We start from the raw sequence: 21,074 nt of genomic DNA, 5'->3' as shown, positions 1-21,074 counted from the left end.
AGATAGACCGCCTGTCAAGTTTCATCGCATTTGGAGTTTGTTTGACGCCCCAACGATTAACTATAGCGGCAGTATAGCCGGTCTATCGTCGGACGTTTTCGGTCTCCGGAAACAGTCGCCGGGCCTCTCCTCTTCTCTCTTCTCAGACCTTTGCTGCACTACCTCTCACCGCCAGGCCCTACCTAACCTCGCTCGTCAGGCCGCGGACCTCCTCCCGCGCGCGTCCAAAATCTGTCCCGGACCCGACCCGGGCAGTCGTCACCGTTATGTCCGGATCATCCCCAAACATCTACAAAACGTCTCGGTTTTGTTAATTGGACTTCCTAACATATTTTTTCACGACCATCTGATTCAGATCGAAGGGACCAGTTGCACCTAACCAAGATTTCACCTACTATATATTCAGCCTACCTAACCCTAAAATCCTCCCGTCCCATCCATCCTTTCCCGCAGCCGCCACCAGTCTCTCGCCTCCCCTCGGGATCTCCTCCCGATCCAATCTCCCCGACCACCTCCCTAGTTTTCAGCGCCACCTAATCACAACAGCCAACCACCATCTCCTGCCCGAGTGATTCCTCCTCCCTGCCTCGCTCGAACAGCAAGAGGAGCTCCTCCTCGACCTTCAGTCGCCGCTCGCCGGAGCACCGGGCAAACACCAGCAGCTGAGCTACGCCGCCCCTCCCGTTCTTCTCCTCCCGTTCTTCTTCTTCGACCAGCGCTCATCCCTCTCTCTCGTTTCTCTGAACAGGGACCACCTGCGCCATGGCCGTCCGAACCTCGCTGCTGCCTCAAGTTCCCCACCGCCGGAGCAAGCCAGCAGGAATCCCACTGCCGTCGTTCAAGCTGCTCGAGCGCTCGGACCCGTTTGTAGCCGCTGCCTTCGCCAAATCCCCGCTTCGCCGGAGCCCTGCTTTGCACCATCTTCCCGTTGACTGCGAGCTCGCGCTCGAGCTTTGCCTCTACGAGTGCCGCCTGCGTTGACCCGCTGCTTCGAGGACGAGGACGCCCAGCGACCAGCGCCGAGTCGACTCCCTTGCATCGCCTGTTGCCGCACCTTGGACCCGCGCCCAGCCTTCCTTCCCCGTGCCGTTCCTCGCGCGCCGGACCTCCCCAACCTCGCCGGAGCCACGCAGGTCGCCGACCCTTCCTCTCTATCCTCCGGTCCTCCTCTGTTTTCCTCTCTCTCAATCGCGCTCTCTCTCTTAGGGACGAACAAGGACGCCGCCGCCCCATGGAACCTTCTCCGCCTGGAGCCCCTTCACCTGCATCCGCCCCCCTCCGTCCAGACCCGTCGTCTCCGCCTCCCTTCCTTCGTCTCCGGCGAGCAGCCGTGCCGCCGCGGCTCTGCTTCCTGTCGTGCAGACTGCAGAGGATGCCCGCTCGTGCCCTGCTTCTCATGCTGTCCAGGAGTGAGCGCGTTGACCGCAGCCCCTGCACGCCCTCGTTCGATCCAGCTGCGACCGGCCCATGGCCACCTTTTTCCTGCAGCCCACAGAGCAGGCCCAGCTTGCTTCCCCTCCAGATCCGACCTGGGTTTGGCCCAAAGTGAGCAACCCTCACCCAGATCCAGATTCGGCCCGATATGCTTTTTTTCCTGTTGCTGCGATTTTGTCTATTTTTCCAGAGGAGACCAGTTTTGCAGAAAAGTCCCTCTAGATCATGCATATAATTACTCACAAACTGTGCATCGGTTTAAAACAAACTTAATATGAAACTTGCTTAGTTTTTCATCTAGTTTAATAATATGTCATTTTCATCCATGTTTAAAATGCTTAAAATGTTGTTTGTTTAAATTTGCTCATATGCCATGCTAAAATGATTTAATTCATATCTAAATAACCGTAACTCGGAATTTAATCAACTTTATATGTAAATGGGGTAGAATTGTGCCTAGTTTAACTTGGTGACATTGCTTTGCATGTTTAACAACTATAAAATATGGTTTAGGGCAGAACAGTACCAAACCTAAACTTATGCACATGAGGAGTTTCCGGACTTGTTGTTTGTTGTTCCGGCCTCATTTGAACTTGCCTAGATAGATAGTTTCATCATGATTCACCTCTTGCCATGCTAACAACATTGAATATTGTTGGGTACATAAACGAGATCGAACTAAATAACTCAAATGTGGTGTTTCGTCAATATGCAACGGAGTTGCATGTTGAGCTCCACTTAATTTGTAGGATTGTTTGTGCATTTTGCCATGCCATGCTTCATTAAACTGGACATGCATCATACTTGATTGTGCATCATGCCATGTTTATGTGGTGGTTGTTTACTATGTTGTTTGCTTTCTTTCCAGTGTACTTCTTCTCGGTAATCCGGTAACATCGTGTTGTGAGGATTCGTTCGACTTTGTCCGTTTATCTTCTTCATGGACTCGTTCTTCTTCCTTGCGGGATTTCAGGCAAGATGACCATACCCTCGAAATCACTTCTATCTTTGCTGGCTAGTTGCTCGCTCTTTTGCTATGCCTATGCTATGATGCCTACCACTTGCTATATCATGCCTCCCATATTATTGAGCCAAGCCTCTAACCCACCTTGTCCTAGCAAACCGTTGTTTGGCTATGTTACCGCTTTGCTCAGCCCCTGTTATAGCGTTGTTAGTTGTAGGTGAAGATTGGAGTTTGTTCCTTGTTGGAACATGGATATTTTTGTTGGGATATCACAATATCTCTTATTTAATTAATGCATATATATACTTGGTAAAGGGTGGAAGGCTCGGTGTTATGTTCTCGGATTTTGCGTTCCTTACACGGTTGGGTTATAATGGGAACCCCTTGACAGTTCGCCTTGAATAAAACTCCTCCAGCAAGGCCCAACATTGGTTTTACCATTTGCCACCTAGCCTTTTCTTTCCCTTGGGTCGGCCAGCTCAAGGGTCATCTTTATTTAACCCCCCCGGGCCAGTGCTTCTCTAAGTGTTGGTCCAACTGAGCGATGTCCGAGGCTACCAGGGGCAACTCTGGGCTGGCTTACCCGACGTCTGGCTCATCCGGTGTGCCCTGAGAACGAGATATGTGCAGCTCCTATCGGGATTTGTCGGCACATCTGGGTGGCTTTGCTGGTCTTGTTTTACCATTGTCGAAATGTCTTGTAACCAGGATTCCGATCCTGATCGGGTCTTCCCGCTAGAAGGAATACCCTTTGTTGACCGTGAGAGCTTGTGATGGGCTAAGTTGGGACACCCCTGCAGGGATTGAACTTTCGAAAGCTGTGCCCACGGTTATGGGCAGATGGGAATTTGTTAATGTCCGATTGTAGAAAACCTGAAGTTGACCTTAATTAAAATACATCAACCGCGTGTGTAACCGTGATGGTCTCTTCTTGGCGGAGTCCGGGAAGTGAACACGGTGTTGGAGTTATGCTTGACGTAGGTTGTTCTAGGATCACTTCTTGATCATAGTTGTTTGTCCGTGCTTTTGCCTTCTCTTCTCGCTCTTTTTCCGAATATGTTAGCCACCATATATGCTAGTCGCTTGCTGCAGCTCCACCTCATACCTTTACCTTACCCATAAGCTTAAATAGTCTTGATCGCGAGGGAGCGAGATTGCTGAGTCCCCGTGACTCACAGATACTTCCAACACCAGTTTGCAGGTGCCGATGAAACCGTGCAGGTGATGCAACCAAGCTCAAGGAGGAGCTCGATGAAGACCTTGCCCTTTGTGTTGTTTCGTTCTAGTTGATCAGTAGTGGAGTCCAGTTGGGGTCGATCGGGGATCTATGTAGCTTTTGGGGTAGTCTTCTTTTATTTTGGTTCCGTAGTCGGACCTTGATTGTATCTGGATGATGTAATGCTTTATTCATGTATTTGTGTGAAGTGGCGATTGTAAGCCAACTATGTATCTCTTTCCCTTATGTATTACATGGGTTGTGTGAAGATTACCTCACTTGCGACATTGCTTTCAATGCGGTTATGCCTCTAAGTCATGCTTCGACACGTGGGAGGTATAGCCGCATCGAGGGTGTTACAAGTCGGTAATCAGAGCCTTCCCCGACCTTACGAGCCCCCCTGCTTGATCGAATCGCTGACGTTATTGAGTCTAGAAATTGTTTTGAGTCATTTAGGAATTATATATATCGGAGAGTTAGGAATTATTTTTACTCCTCAGTCCCTTCGTCGCTCTGGTGAGACATCCTGACGTAGAGTTTTGACTCTTCTCTTCTCAAATTTCACTAAAAAAATTTAGGATCAGCGGGTATCTTGGAATCGTTCCGATGGTTTTGTGACGAGAACATTGTTCTTGGTGCCTCCTGTCATTTAGGGGTTGTGGCAGTGTCCCGGGGAGTTGAGCTCCGAGGTGTTGTCGTCACAATTTTATCGTTGCAGTTCTGGAATACCTGAGATTAGTTTCGCCGACATTGAATATCTCTTTTATGCAGTTGTTGGTGAGATAACCTCGACGCCACCCAGTACTGGGGCGGGAGTTCGGGAGTATTGCCATAACTCGTATAACGGATGCTTTTCGAAGGTTGAGGTAGATGATTTCCGAAGGTTTCTTGGTTATGTGTTGAAGGATGGATACAGCTGGATGTAGGATTTGCTAGTTTTGGGTGAGATATTATGCTTCCCCTTTATCCCCAACACCTGATTGCATAACCGAGAAAATTTCGGGAGTTTATAAGTGGGAATTCAAGTAGCTCCTAGGATTTCTTTCCGACAGATGTATGATTTGAAATTGGGGTTCGACGTCTAGTGGTCCGCCTATTCACGGTCGGTTTTACAGTGGTCTCGTTGTGTCTTAAAGAGTCCTTGGCTATGCCGACTCGGGGATGCTTCGTATGTCATGTGCACTGCCTTGTACATGATGGTGTTGTACGATCGAGCCCGTGTAGGCCCCACCATGAAAACTTCAGACGAAACCTCTATCATATGTTTGTTCCGGCTTATTCTGCAAGCCAATTCTTTGTTTTGTTTTGAGTTGTGGTATTCGAGTTGCTTCGAAGTCAAATGTTGATTCCATACCTTTTATAAGTGGTGTTCTCGTATTCCTACGGGAGTACTAATCCTTCATGCTAATCGAGATTATCATGTCAATCCTTTTCAACCGGTGTGTTTCTCTTCAAGCGGATCCGTTCATTTTCAATATCCGCAAGATTCAATCTCAGCTTTCTCAACGGTGTTCGTTTCATCCATCCCAAGTTGCCTTTGTTTTTCCCGCCCTCCCTCCCTTGTTTTATTCAAGGACTCGGATTTTTTATTCAAGTATCCTTTATTGATGGGAAGCCTCTCCATTCCTTTTCCGTCAATTTTCTTATCCGGTGATTCTCATGAAGATCCTAACGGAGCCTCAAGTTCATCATTGTTCATTCTCTTTCTTCTCCCGTGGTATCAAGTCAAGCTTTGTTGATCACATCCTTTCCTCGTTTCAATGCTTTATCATGCCGGTGCAATTCTTAATCATTCACCTCTCGCTATTCAATTGTTTCGGAGTGCCGAAGATATCTCAGAAGATTCGTGTTTCCACTCTGCTTTCGTTCAAGATCTTTTGAGGATGCCACCTCATTCAAGCCATTTAATTCAACCGGTGCAACCTCTCTTTTAAATCTTTTCAACGGTGTTTCTCTTAAGTGGGCCCTAACCCACAGGTCTTTTCCCAGGATCTTACCTGACTCTTCTTATTTGTCCGGAGCTATCCTCAAGTTCTTTTCGAAGTTTTGACGTAAGAATGAATTTTCATCAGTCAAGTGCCTTTCTCCAAGATCTTTTAAATTCTTTTCATCATTGACTTAACCTCTTCGTTTTGATTCTTCCGGAGTGTCTAAATAATTCTTGATGGTGTTTATCGTCATCATTCTCAGATTTTGAAGACTGAAGAAGAATTTTTTCCTCCATATCATATCCGTTCTCGTGAAGATTCTCAGTTCTAGCTTGATGCCATCCTCTCATAATTGTTTGTGAGTATTATTTTCACCCATCCGGTGCAATTCAGGAGTCTTTTCAGTTTGTGCCTCTAAAGGCCATCATTTCGGATTTATTCATTCTCAGCTTTCAGCTCTCTTTCTCTAAATCTTACCGGCACATCATTCAAGTATTCTCTTATCAGCTCGTGATCTCTTCGTTCTCATGTATCTAAATCCCCTCTAGCTTCTTCGTTAATTTTCAATTCTTCCCGGTGTTTCGTTATCTTTTATTCATTCATTTGCAATTCCTATGGTGGTTCGTTCAAGATTCTTCTTCCTTCGTGTATCATATCAATTTATTCGTTGTTTCAATCCTATCGGTGGTTCGTTGAAGACCTTTCCAAGTTGACGCTATATATATCTTAATACTTTCTACGAGAATAAGTTGTATGCAATCTGTTGCTTGTCATCAATTTAAATTGGTGAAGGATACGTGTAACATAATTCTTATTCTTGTTTTCATCCAAGCGATTAATTCCTTATTCCGGAGGTTCATCTTATCACATTCTCGGTTCGAAATGCTTTATCTTTTCTTTTCCCGGAGTTCCAAGCTCTCTCAATTTTCTCATCATGAAGATCCATATAATCATTGCAAGTCTTCACCTTGTGTTTCAACTTCTCTTTCATTTTGTTTGATCATTTCTTTTATTACCGGAGTTCGTCATGGAGGCTCTACATGTTGGTTCATCAAGGACGTAATTCCTTCTCGAAGTGTCCATCAAGATTATTTTCAGAGGAGCTCAAGCATTCTTCATCTTGCAATCCGAAGTCCATTTCGTATACCGTATTATTTGAGGTGGTGTTATGTCATTCTTGATGATTTCCCCTATGTGGTTCATGATTCACATGTTGTCAAGATTGAGATATCTTAAATCCATCAACCTCTTCGTTGGAGCCATCTTGGGCTATACTTCACCTAAAGCTTCTCCTAAGGATTGTCGCTATTTATGTTGCTCATATATGATCCAAGTTCTTCATTTATCCTACGGGTGAAATAAGTTCTCGTCTCCTTGTTCTTATCAATCAAATTCTTTCCCGTGAGTGGCAGGTTGTCACCTCATAATTTGAGATGTATTCCATAAGACTGTATCAAATTTATTCTTTTCGTTGTTGGTTTTCCAACAACTCCGTTCTAGCTTTTGTTGTAAGCGTGCTCTCTCAAAGATCTTGTTTCCCTTCGTTCATTCCACTCCACTCTTTTATTTCATTCTGAAGGCTTTGTATTGTTGCTATATTCACTCATCATCTCGTTTTGTCAAATATCTTGTTCTTTTCGTGCTTGTCCATTTAACCGGAGTATCGTGCCCTCTTTTCAAGTTCTCTCATCTTATCAAGTTTTGCCTATTTTCAACCGGAGTGCCATCTCAACTCGTTCTTACCCCTAGTACCATTCTTTCAATAGTTCCGGAGGGAGTATATTTGATCTCATCAAGTTTCCTCTCATCTTGCCAAGTTCTTATTCAATTCCTTTTCCTTTCAATCGGAGTGCTGCCCGAAGTTGTTCTTCCTTGTTTCTCTTTTCTAACGGAGTTTTTTTTTCAACTTCGCTCATCTCCGTTGTATTCTTTTCTTGAAATGGCTTAACCTTTTCAAGGTTCTTTGGTTTCACTCGTTTGTCAAAGAAGCAACTTAGTTTTACCTCTTCTCTTTCTCTTCCATTTTCCCTCCGGTGCCATTCTAGATCTGGGACAAGATCCTCTCGTAGTGGTGGATGTTGTGACGCCACGAGACCGATGTACCAGGTGTCCTCCAGTTATTCGCTGTCGTTGCCATGTCATTCGCTTGCGTGTTGCATCTTGTCATGTCATCAGGTGCATTGCATCATCCTGTTTTTCAAAACTTTCATCCGTCCCGGTCTCCTCGTTCTCTCCGTTGTCTGTTCTGAGCCCAGACACACTTGCACGCGCCCGCGGCACGTCCGAAATATTATTTTATAAGTGGCCGGGAAATGTTCTCGGATTGGGTTGAGAGTTGACGTGTGGTCTTATTATAGTGTAGATAGACAGCCTGTCAAGTTTCATCGCATTTGGAGTTCGTTTGACGCCCCAACGATTAACTATAGCGGCAATATAGCCGGTCTATCGTCGGACATTTTCGGTCTCTAGAAACAGTCGCCGGGCCTCTCCTCTTCTCTCTTCTCAGACCTTTGCTGCACTACCTCTCACCGCCAGGCCCTACCTAACCTCTCTCGTCAGGCCGCGGACCTCCTCCCGCGCGCGTCCGAAATCTGTCCCGGACCCGACCCGGGCAGTCGTCACCGTTATGTCCGGATCATCCCCAAACATCTACAAAACGTCTCCATTTTGTTAATTGGACTTCCTAACATATTTTTTTGCGACCGTCTGATTCAGATCGAAGGGACCAGTTGCACCTAACCAAGATTTCACCTACTATATATTCAGCCTACCTAACCTAAAAACCTGCCGTCCCATCCATCCTTTCCCGCAGCCGCCGCCAGTCTCTCGCTTCCCCTCGGGATCTCCTCCCGATCCAATCTCCCCGACCACCTCCCTGGTTTTCAGCGCCGCCTAATCACAATAGACAACCACCATCTCCTGCCCGAGTGATTCCTCCTCCCTGCCTCGCTCGAACAGTAAGAGGAGCTCCTCCTCGACCTTCAGTCGCCGCTCGCTGGAGCACCGGGCAAACACCAGCAGCTGAGCTATGCCGCCCCTCCCGTTCTTCTCCTCCCGTTCTTCTTCTTCGACCAGCACTCATCCCTCTCTCTCGTTTCTCTGAACAGGGACCACCTGCGCCGCCCCGCCAAGCCCATGGAGTCCACCATGGCCATCCAAACCTCACTGCTGCCTCAAGTTCCCGGCCGCCGGAGCAAGCCAGCGGGAATCCCACTGCCATCGTTCAAGCTCCTCGAGCGCTCGGACCCGTTTGTCGCCGCTGCCTTCGCCAAATCCCCACGCCGCCGGAGCCCTGCTTTGCGCCATCTTCCCGTTGACTGCGAGCTCGCGCTCGAGCTTTGCCTCTGCGAGCGCCGCCTGCGTTGACCTGCTGCTTCAAGGATGAGGATGCCCAGCGACCAGCGCCCGAGTCGACTCCCTTGCATCGCCTGTTGCCGCGCCTTGGACCCGCGCCCAGCCTTCCTTCCCCGCGCCGTTCCTCGCGCGTCGGACCTCCCCAACCTCGCCGGAGCCACGCAGGTCGCCGACCCTTCCTCTCTGTCCTCCGGTCCTCCTCTGTTTTCCTCTCTCTCAATCGTGCTCTCTCTCTCTAGGGACGAACAAGGACGCCGCCGCCCCATGGAACCTTCTTCGCCTAGAGCCCCTTCACCAGCATCCCCCCCTCCGTCCAGACCCTCCGTCTTCGCCTCCCTTCCTTCGTCTCCGGCGAGCAGCCGTGCCGCCGCGGCTCTGCTTCCTGTCATGCAGACTCCAGAGGATGCCCGCTCGTGCCCTGCTTCTCGTCCTGTCCAGGAGCGAGCGCGTTGACCACGGCCCCTGGACGCCCTCGTTTGATCCATCTACGACCGGCCCATGGCCACCTTTTTTCCTGCAGCCCATAGAGCAGGCCCATCTTGCTTCCCCTCCAGATCCGACCTGGGTTTAGCCCAAAGTGAGCAACCCTCACCCAGATCCAGATTCGGCCCAATATGCTTTTTTTCCTGTTGCTGCGATTTTGTCTATTTTTCCAGAGGAGACCAGTTTTGAAGAAAAGTCCCTCTAGATCATGCATATAATAACTCACAAACGTGCATCGGTTTAAAACAAACTTAATATGAAACTTGCTTAGTTTTTCATCTAGTTTAATAATATGTCATTTTCATCCATGTTTAAAATGCTTACAATGCTGTTTGTTTGAATTTGCTCATATGCCATGCTAAAATGATTTAATTCATATCTAAATAACCGTAACTTGGAATTTAATAAACTTTATATGTAAGTGGGGTAGAATTGTGCCTAGTTTAACTTGCTGACATTGCTTTGCATGTTTAACAACTATAAAATATGGTTTAGGGCAGAACAGTACCAAACCTAAAATTATGCACATGAGGAGTTTTCGGACTTGTTGTTTGTTGTTCCGGCCTCATTTGAACTTGCCTAGATAGATAGTTTCATCATGATTCACCTCTTGCCATGCTAACAACATTGAATATTGTTGGGTACATAAACGAGATCGAACTAAATAACTCGAATGTGGTGTTTCGTCAATATGCAACGGAGTTGCATGTTGAGCTCCACTTAATTTGTAGGATTGTTTGTGCATTTTGCCATGCCATGCTTCATTAAACTGGACATGCATCATACTTGATTATGCATCATGCCATGTTTATGTGGTGGTTGTTTACTATGTTGTTTTCTTTCTTTCCGGTGTACTTCTTCTCGGTAATCCGGTAACGTCGTGTTGTGAGGATTCGTTCGACTTCGTCCGTTTATCTTCTTCATGGACTCATTCTTCTTCCTTGCGGGATTTCAGGCAAGATGACCATACCCTCGAAATCACTTCTATCTTTGCTGGCTAGTTGCTCGCTCTTTTGCTATGCCTATGCTATGATGCCTACCACTTGATATATCATGCCTCCCATATTATTGAGCCAAGCCTCTAACCCACATTGTCCTAGCAAACCGTTGTTTGGCTATGTTACCGCTTTGCTCAACCCCTGTTATAGTGTTGTTAGTTGCAGGTGAAGATTGGAGTTTGTTCCTTGTTGGAACATGGATATTTTTGTTGGGATATCACAATATCTCTTATTTAATTAATGCATCTATATACTTGGTAAAGGGTGGAAGGCTCGGCCTTATGCCTGGTGTTTTGTTCCACTCTTGCCGCCCTAGTTTCCGTCATATCGGTGTTATGTTCCCGGATTTTGCGTTCCTTACGCGGTTGGGTTATAATGGGAACCCCTTGACAGTTCACCTTGAATAAAACTCCTCCAGCAAGGCCCAACATTGGTTTTACCATTTTCCACCTAGCCTTTTCTTTCCCTTGGGTCGGTCGGCTCAAGGGTCATCTTTATTTAACCCCCCCCCCCAGGGGGCCAGTGCTTCTCCAAGTGTTGGTCCAACTGAGCGATGTCCGAGGCTACCAGGGGCAACACTGGGCTGGCTTACCCGACGTCTGGCTCATCCGGTGTGCCCTGAGAACAAGATATGTGCAGCTCCTATCGGGATTTGTCGGCACATCTGGGTGGCTTTGCTGGTCTTGTTTTACCATTGTCGAAATGTCTTGTAACCGGGATTCCGAGCCTGATCGGGTCTTCCCGCTAGAAGGAATATCCTTCGTTGACCGTGAGAGCTTGTGATGGGCTAAGTTGGGACACCCCTGCAGGGATTGAACTTTCGAAAGCCGTGCCCGCGGTTATGGGCAGATGGGAATTTGTTAATGTCTGGTTGTAGAAAACCTGAAGTTGACCTTAATTAAAGTACATCAACCGCGTGTGTAACCCTGATGGTCTCTTCTCGGCGGAGTCCGGGAAGTGAACACGGTGTTGGAGTTATGCTTGACGTAGGTTGTTCTAGGATCACTTCTTGATCATAGTTGTTCGTCCGTGCTTTTGCCTTCTCTTCTCGCTCTTTTTGCGAATATGTTAGCCACCATATATGCTAGTCGCTTGCTGCAGCTCCACCTCATACCTTTACCTTACCCATAAGCTTAAATAGTCTTGATCGCGAGGGTGCGAGATTGCTGAGTCCCTGTGACTCACGGATACTTCCAAAACCAGTTTGCAGGTGCCGGTGAAACCGTGCAAGTGACGCAACCAAGCTCAAGGAGGAGCTCGATGAAGACCTTGCCCTTTGTGTTGTTTCGTTCTAGTTGATCAGTAGTGGAGCCCAGTTGGGGTTGATCGGGGATCTGTGTAGCTTTTGGGGTAGTCTTCTTTTATTTTGGTTCCATAGTCGGACCTTGATTGTATCTGGATGATGTAATGCTTTATTCATGTATTTGTGTGAAGTGGCGATTGTAAGCCAACTATGTATCTCTTTCCCTTATGTATTACATGGGTTGTGTGAAGATTACCTCACTTGCGACATTACTTTCAATGCGGTTATGCCTCTAAGTCGTGCTTCGACACGTGGGAGGTATAGCTGCATCGAGGGTGTTACAGTGACACGGAACTAGCTCCAATTCATCAATGTAATGTAGGCATGTATTCCGTATATAGTCATACGTGCTTATGGAAAAGAACTTGCATGACATCTTTTGTCCTACCCTCCCGTGGCAGCGGGGTCCTATTGGAAACTAAGGGATATTAAGGCCTCCTTTTAATAGAGAACCAGAACAAAGCATTAGCACATAGTGAATACATGAACTCCTCAAACTATGGTCATCACCGGGAGTGGTCCCGATTATTGTCACTTCGGGGTTGCCGGATCATAACACATAGTAGGTGACTATAGACTTGCAAGATAGGATCAAGAACTCACATATATTCATGAAAACATAATAGGTTCAGATCTGAAATCATGGCACTCGGGCCCTAGTGACAAGCATTAAGCATAGCAAAGTCATAGCAACATCAATCTCAGAACATAATGGATACTTGGGATCAAACCCTAACAAAACTAACTCGATTACATGATAAATCTCATCCAACCCATCACCGTCCAGCAAGCCGACGATGGAATTAGTCACGCACGGCGGTGAGCATCATGAAATTGGTGATGGAGGATGGTTGATGATGACGACGGCGATGAATCCCCCTCTCCAGAGCCCCGAACGGACTCCAGATCAGCCCTCCCGAGAGGTTTTAGGGCTTGACAGCGGCTCCGTATCATAAAACGCGATGATTTCTTCTCTTTGATTTTTTCTCTCCAAAAGAAAATATATAGAGTTCGAGTTGGCGTCGGAGGGCATCCAGGGGGGCCACGAGGTAGGGGGCGCGCCCTAGGGGGCGCCCCCCACCCTTGTGAGAAGGGTGTGGGCCCCCTGGTCTTCATCTTTGGCGAGGATTTTTTTTTCTAAGATGTTCCGTGGAGTTGCAGGTCATTCCGAGAATATTTTTTTTCTGCACATAAAACAACACCACGACAATTCTGCTGAAAACAGCGCCAGTTTGGGTTAGTTCCATTCAAATCAAACAAGTTAGAGTCCAAAACAAGGGCAAAAGTGTTTGGAAAAGTAGATACGACGGAGACGTATCAGCGCGCCCCCCTACCTCATGGCCTCCTCCTTTGTGTCTTGACGTAGGGTCAAAGTCTCCTGGATCATGTTCGGTGAGAAAATCACGTTCCCGAAAGTTTCATTCCGTTTGGACTTCGTTTGATATTCCTTTTCTTCGAAACCCTAAAATAGGCAAAAAAACAGCAATTCTGGGCTGGGCCTCTGGTTAATAGGTTAGCCCCAAAAATAATATAAAAGTGGATAATAAAGCCCAATAATGTCCAAAACAGTAGATAATATAGCATGGAGCAATCAAAAATTATAGATACATTGGAGACGTATCACTGTTCTGGCGGGGAAACTTCCCTCCGGGAGGGGGAAATCATCACCATCGTCATCACCAATGATCCTCTCATCGGGAGGGGGTCAATCTCCATCAACATCTTCACCAGCACCATCTCATCTCAAACCCTAGTTCATCGCTTGTATCTAATCTTTGTATTCGAACCTCAGATTGGTACCTGCGGGTTGCTAGTAGTGTTGATTACTCCTTGTAGTTGATGCTAGTTGGTTTACTTGGTGGAAGATCATATGTTCAGATCCATTATGCATATTAATACCCCTCTGATAATGAACATGAATATGCTTTGTGAGTAGTTACGTTTGTTCCTGAGGACATGAGCGAAGTCTTGCTATACGTAGTCATGTGGATTTGGTATTCGTTCGATATTTTGATGAGATGTATGTTGTCATCCCTCTAGTGGTGTCATGTGAAAGTCAACTACATGACACTTCACCATTGTTTGGGCCTAGAGGGAGGCATTGGGAAGTAATAAGTAGATGATGGATAGCTAGAGTGACAGAAGCTTAAACCTTAGTTTATGCATTGCTTTGTAAGGGGCTGATTTGGATCCATATGTTTCATGCTATGGTTAGGTTTACCTTAATACTTCTGTTGTAGTTGCAGATGCTTGCGATGGGGGTTAATCATAAGTGGGATGCTTGTACAAGTAAGGACAGTACCCAAGCACCGGTCCACCCACATATCAAATTATCAAAGTACCGAATGTGAATCATATGAACGTGATGAAAACTAGCTTGACAATAATTCCCATGTGTCCTCGGGAGCGCTTTCCTTCATATAAGAGTTTGTCCAGGCTTGTCCTTTACTACAAAAAGGATTGGGCCATCTTGCTGCACCTTATTTACTTTTATTTCTTGCTACTCGTTACAAATTACCTTATCACAATACTATCTGTTACCGATAATTTCAGTGCTTGCAGAGAATACCTTTCTGAAAACTGCTTATCATTTCCTTCTGCTCCTCATTGGGTTCGACACTCTTACTTATCGAAAAGGCTATGATAGATCCCCTACACTTGTGGGTCATCAGTGGGTTCAAGTCTTCAAGGGCCTAGCTAGCTATACGCGTCCTCCAATGTAAAAAGTACTCCTACTAGTAAGTAGTACAACAACGAAAGAGAAGGCGAGAGGGTTAAAAAATATAATACTAAATGGAATACCTGGGTAGATGGTGATGGTATGATCGTGGTAGATTGTGTGACCATGTTGCACTTCAGTCGTACCATGGGTAACGACTGCTAAGATAGTTGATCCCAATATGCCAAAGTCAGCTACAAGGTTCCATGTTAGACCGAATCGCGGATGCAAATGCACATCCAGGATCGGCGATCTTATTTTGATCGGGGATGACTGGTCCCTACAAAATTGTGGAGTACCATTAGGGGTGAAAATGATGGTTTGTGCATTCCGTTTGTACTCTCCCGTACTGTAGGATGGCAACCAGATGAAACAAGTCCCCTGGCTTGTCACCACGAAGATGCGGCCTAGATGGCGCACGGCTTCTTCGAACGTGTACGGGTACAAATCTGTCGCGGCCAACATGCGCCAGCCTCTGCTGTTACTGCCTCTTGCATTGATGGCAATCTTTATGTCGAACACCGCGATGAGATAGTAATCGTCGTAGCCGCGTCGCTTTGTCGGCGGGTCCGCAATTGCTATGTTCTTCAATCTCATGTAGGCATCATCATACATATTCAAGCCCATCCAGTCTGGAAGGCCAATCCCAATGGTTGAGAAGGGGTCTATGGGAACGGTCGCACTGCTATGGATGTTGTGCAATATGATGGTCGTATCCGGCCGGAGGTATGCAAGCCAATCTTTGTTGGCACCGACCCAGACCTATATATAAGACGGTGGGCAGCGGAGAAATTACGGGATGGAAATGGAATAACCAAGTACTACATGATCAAACTCCATGACTGGCCTGCTCATCGGACAAAATCCGACTACCTCTCAACATCGGCAACTCTTGCGGAGTCACGTGCAACCATGGCTAGGGAGCAGTGGACTGTTCGAACAATTGTCCCATAGAAGAACCTTCTCCTTGAGGGCGCATGGAAGACCAACAAGCATGGCCTTTTCCCAATCATGTTTAAGCACCGTCTAGAAAAAGTTGGTGCAGGAAGCATCGAGTCTTGCGGCGGTGAGGATGTCGGAGCGGCGTGCGATTTCTCCCAGAGGATCGTCGTCCATGGTCTCCTAGCCCCTACGAGGAGGAGAACCGCCTGGCAAATCCATGGAGCAGCGATGAACTGCCCTCTCTTCGGGGGGAGGGGAACTGGCGAGGAGGAGATAAGAGCGTAGTAACCGAAGGGCCTCGTCCCTTCCAACTATAGCTCCTCGATCGTTCATTAGCAAATGGGTGAGGCTATTATTTACTACGTACTTGTACTGTAGCAGTACTAGTACTACTTTCTCAACTAGTAGTGCGATGTACTATGCTTCTAGTATAGTGCGCCAGTTTTGAACTCTTAATCTCAGGGCCAAGGAGCTATAGTTGGAAGTGGAGGGTAGTACTGTTCTCTAGAACCATCGCTGTACTATCAATGTAGGGAAAGTGCACCTGCGTAGTAGGTACTCTCAGTGCAATATTCAAGCGCGTAGCTGGCCTACTCAGTCGCTCCTCTACGCACACACTAGCAGCCTGTTTATCAGCTACGGTTACTGCGGGGGCAGAACATTTGAGTTATTTGATACAGCGAGACTAGGCTTTTTGCTTCCATTTGTGGAGGTGTAATGGATCTCGTCAAACTTTGTTAGTAGTTCCTTCTTTATGAATGAGATGAGGCAAAGCTTTTGCCCCCGTTTCAAAAAAAATCACGTCAAGAGGAATTTCTTTTATAGAGCCGATAATGGAGTGAAGTCCATGCGTGCAACACCACAAGCTACAGAGTACTAGTAGAGTACTAGCACTTTACGTACATAGCCATATTGCACAGTTCCCAATGCCACGCCAGGCTTTTCCGGCTCCTCAGGCTTAATTGGGATGCGCTAGTTTAAATATTCTACTAGCTGACGAGGAAGCTGCAATCGAGGTGTGGCTAGGGCGAGCACGTGAGCCACGAGATGATGGGAAGGAAAACATGTCCACGTGGCTGGGCTATCCAGTGCACCCAGATTGTGGTGTGACATGTCCATTCAACTTCAAAACTCAAACTACCTATGTACAATATTGGCTCGCAGTGAAGTTACTATTTTAAAAAAGGTCATTATGCGTTCAGCCGGGATCGAACCCACAAAACGAGGTATACACTCCCGGGACCACTAGTAGTACTCGTTGGAGTACAACTCAACCTAGAATCGCCTTTTGTCGGTAGTAGTACATTGTTCCTTACAAGAGACCACTAATACTGCCAAGAAACTACTACCACTTGCATACGTGGCAAACTTAAGATAAGACTACCTTATCAACCATTATACATGCCCTTACCAACCAGCCCTACCAAGAAACGACTACTCTAAAAGTGCCATTATATGCATGGTTCAACCCATGTCGCCCATTAAGTCAACGCCTTCTATTCGACCGACAAGTTTGGTGTTATGACTTGTGGGACCTACATGTCAGTCTGCACAAAAATCCCCGAGTGACCTCCTACCTCCGGCCCGTCCACCTAGTCATCCTCGGCCATGGGACGCAGCTACCGCCGCCGGCAGAAGGCGAGGTCAAAACCATCGGCAGTGCGGAGCCCATCTTGCGGCAGCCCGGATGCCAGCTCCGTCCGGCGCTCGCGGCCGCTAGCTAGCCAAGATAGCTCCGCACAGCTGCTTGTCTGCAAGGTTTGCTAGCTAGATTGGCACGGTGGCGCAGCGGCTTGCTCGCGCGCGCCGCGCTAAGGCCAGCCATCTGGCTCGAGCGAAGGCCAGCGCGACGGCTTGCTCGCTCGTGAGTCACGCTCGGGCCAGCCTGCCAACCCGTGCGGAGGCCAGTACGGCGTCCAGCCCGTCCGGCGGAGCGACGACCAACTCGCCCATCATCGACGCCACCGACGAACACGCATCGGTACTGTTTGAAGTAATGTTTAGGAAATATAATGACTTGAGGGGGAATAACAAGATAGAAGGTCAGATGTGGGTCTCTCGTGTCAACGGTCATACAAAATGTGTTGGTTTAAGCTGCCTCGTCAGCACGGACGTGTGGGCCAACCCTGTCATAAACGGGTTTAAACGAGCCTAATCGGCACTAGGTAGTAGTTTTTGGCACGGATTAAGAAATTTTCGGTATCTTTTTACTATTTTTTGTACAATATCTTCTTCCTAGGGCTGGTTGAAAGTGGTACTTTTTTATTAAATACTCTACATATTGTAAGTAGGAGTGAAAGTTAAGCTTTGGAAGCCAATAAGCAAGGCTAGTTACATAGTGCATATGTGTACGTGATTGAAAGGAATATCAACCATGAGTGACTAATATCTTGATGGAAAACTCAAAACTATGGAAATACTAGCATTTTTTGCATGGTCGGAAATATTAGCAATGTTCACGTGCGTTGCAACGGATCATGATTAGAATAATACTTATTCACAAACTTGATACAAAACACTCTAATTTTGATATACATATATCACTAGAGATATATTATGTTTCAATCAGAATATATTGCTTGGGCTGTTTTGGTGAGGTGAGGGAGGGATGTGGTTGGTTTTGAGATACTAATTATGGGTTTTTCTGCAAATTGGTAGAGAAGTGGGATGTTGGTGAGAAAAGGCAACAACTTACCTCACAGTCGTTAGATGTAGATCTAATGGTCAGAAATGACGAATGGCAGACACACCATCATCACCAACTTAGTCTTCTGTAGGAGTACCAACAAGATGTCCATGCATTGCACGGAACATCAAGATGCATTTTTTTATAAAACACTTGTCGTGATTGACCCATGTGGGAGTAATACCATGTGTAAAAACTAATGATATCCCGAGAAATAGCAGATAAGGTGAAGAGGAGTGGGGCATGGTGGTGATTGGTGGTCGGACTGAGTGGAGGCATGGGCATGGTGGTGATTGGTGGTCGGACTGAGTGGAGGCATGGGCATGGTGGTGATTGGTGGTCGGACTGAGTGGAGGCATGGGCATGGACGACGCCGGCAGCGACCACTAGGACAGTTTATTCCAACGGCTTCCTTTTTTAATTGCTCAACAATGAGGTTGTTGGAGAGAAGGATGAACGAGGGAAGGCCTTGTGTGCAAGTGTGGAGAGAGGTGCGGGTATCTTTTAGTTTAATTTCCATCCGTCAGATATAGATCGGACGGTCTATATTGTAACATGGCACGCGTACCATCATCACCAACTCGATTTTTTATAAGAGAAGAAATATAAGTATGGAGATACAAACGTATTATTGATACTTGTTTCCGTAAACTAGGATCTACATTCTATTCAACGCCTCAGCATGTGGGGCCTTAGCACAATGACTTCTCGATTGTGTAAAACAAAGGTTATCCCGTCGCCGATAAGGAGGGGCTGACGGCAGCATGTTTTCGGGTTGCTCTAGTCCTAGTAGTCATACTAGGTGGTCTACGCACGTGTAGATTTATTCTTTTTCATGTCTCATGTTTGCCGTACTGCCACGACTGTTGATGAATAGACAGTAAGTTATTCACAGGGAAACCCTTGTTGGGCGTGTTTGCGAGAGAGAGAGAGAGAGAGAGAGACTGTGCGTGTGTGATATGTCTAGAGACTGAGGCAATGATAAGAGATTCTTTGTGTCTATGTGTGTGGAGGATAGAGAGAGACATGTACATGGGGATTTGTGTTGTGTAACGTGGAGACACATAGACATAATCAGAGAGCGATTGTGTGAGATACACATGCGAACATGGGGAGAGATGAGGATCCAGATAAATGGGTGTTTGTGTGTGTCTGTGTGTGTTTGTGTGCGCGTTTGTGTGTGATAGGGAGTGTGTGTATGTGGAGTAGAGAGACCACTAATGATGTAAAGCTAGTATAAGGGAAGGGGGAATGGTGTGACATGTGTTTCATAGAGAGACAAAGGCATGCGTAGTAGCGGGATAGCATGGGTGCGGGCGGGCAGCAGACTATTTGGAAGAGACATCGAGTGTGTGTGGGAGAGGGGTGTGAGAGCGAGCGAGAGAGAGAGAGAGAGAGAGAGAGAGAGAGAGAGAGAGAGAGAGAGAGAGAGCGATAGAGAGAGAGAGGAAGAGAGGGGGGAGAGGGGTCGTTTGTGTCCATAAATGGCGTATAGATAGGGAGACAATGTTGATGTTGTTCGAAATTGGCCTATGTACGGAGACGCAAGGGAAGCGAGTCATCGTGTGTGTGATAGGGACTTCATGAGAGATCTAGAATAGACGGTGTAGAGAACCTATGTCTACTACACAATCTTCTTCTTGTAGACGTTGTTGGGCCTCCAAGTGCAGAGGTGTGTAGGACAGTAGCAAATTTCCCTCAAATGGATGACCTAAGGTTTATCAATCCGTGGGAGGCGTAGGATGAAGATAGTCTCTCTCAAACAACCCTGCAACCAAATAACAAAGAGTCTCTTGTGTCCCCAACGCACCCATTGCAATGGTAAATTGTATAGGTGCACTAGTTCGGCGAAGAGATGGTGATAAAAGTGCAATATGGATGGTAGATAAAGGTTTTTGTAATCTGAAAATATAAAAACAGCAAGGTAACTAATGATAAAAGTGAGGACAAACGGTATTGCAATGTGTTGAAACAAGGCCTAGGGTTCATACTTCACTAGTGCAAGTCCTCTCAACAATAATAACACAATTGGATCATATAACTATCCCTCAACATGCAACAAAGAGTCACTCCAAAGTCACTAATAGCGGAGAACAAACGAAGAGATTATGGTAGGGTACGAAACCACCTCAAAGTTATCCTTTCTGATCTATCTATTCAAGAGTCTGTAGTAAAATAACACAAAGCTATTCTTTCCGTTCGATCTATCCTAGAGTTCGCACTAGAATAACACCTTAAGACACAAATCAACCAAGACACTAATGTCACCTAGATACTCCAATGTCACCTCAAGTATCAGTGGGTATGATTATACGATATGCATCACACAATCTCAGATTCACCTTTCAACCAACACAAAGTACTTCAAAGTGTGCCCCGAAGTTTCTACTGGAGAGTCAAGACAAAAATGTGTGCCAACCCCTATGCATAAGTTCATGAGGTCACAGAACTCGCAAGTTGATCACCAAAACACACATAAAGTGGATACGTGATATCCCATTGTCACCACAGATAAGCACATGCAAGACATACATCAAGTGTTCTCAAATCCTTAAAAACTCAATTTGATAAGATAACTTCAAAGCGAAAACTCAATTCATCACAAGAGAGTGGAGGGGGAGAAACATCATAAGATCCATATATAATAGCAAAGCTCGCGATACATCAAGATCGTGCCGACAAGAACACGAGAGAGAGAGAGATCAAACACATAGCTACTGGTACATACCCTCAGCCCTGAGGGTGAACTACTCCCTCCTCATCATGGAGAGCGTCGGGATGATGAAGATGGCCATCGGAGAGGGATTCCCCCCTCTGGCAGGGTGCTGGAACGGGTCTAGATTCGTTTTCGGTGGCTACGGAGGCTTCTGGTAGCGGAACTCCCGATCTAGGTTATTTTCTGGAGGTTTCTCTATTTATAGGATTTTTTGGCGTAGGTCTCACATCAAGAAGGTGCCCGAGTCGTCCATGAGGTAGGCCCACGTGCCTGGGGGTGGGCACGCCCCCACCCTCATAGACGGCCTGGGACTCTTCTGGCCCAACTCTTT

This window comes from Triticum aestivum, chromosome 3A (genome assembly GCF_018294505.1).
Source record: "Triticum aestivum cultivar Chinese Spring chromosome 3A, IWGSC CS RefSeq v2.1, whole genome shotgun sequence".
NCBI classification, from domain to species: domain Eukaryota; kingdom Viridiplantae; phylum Streptophyta; class Magnoliopsida; order Poales; family Poaceae; genus Triticum; species Triticum aestivum.
Note: the sequence above shows the minus strand (reverse complement) of the source record.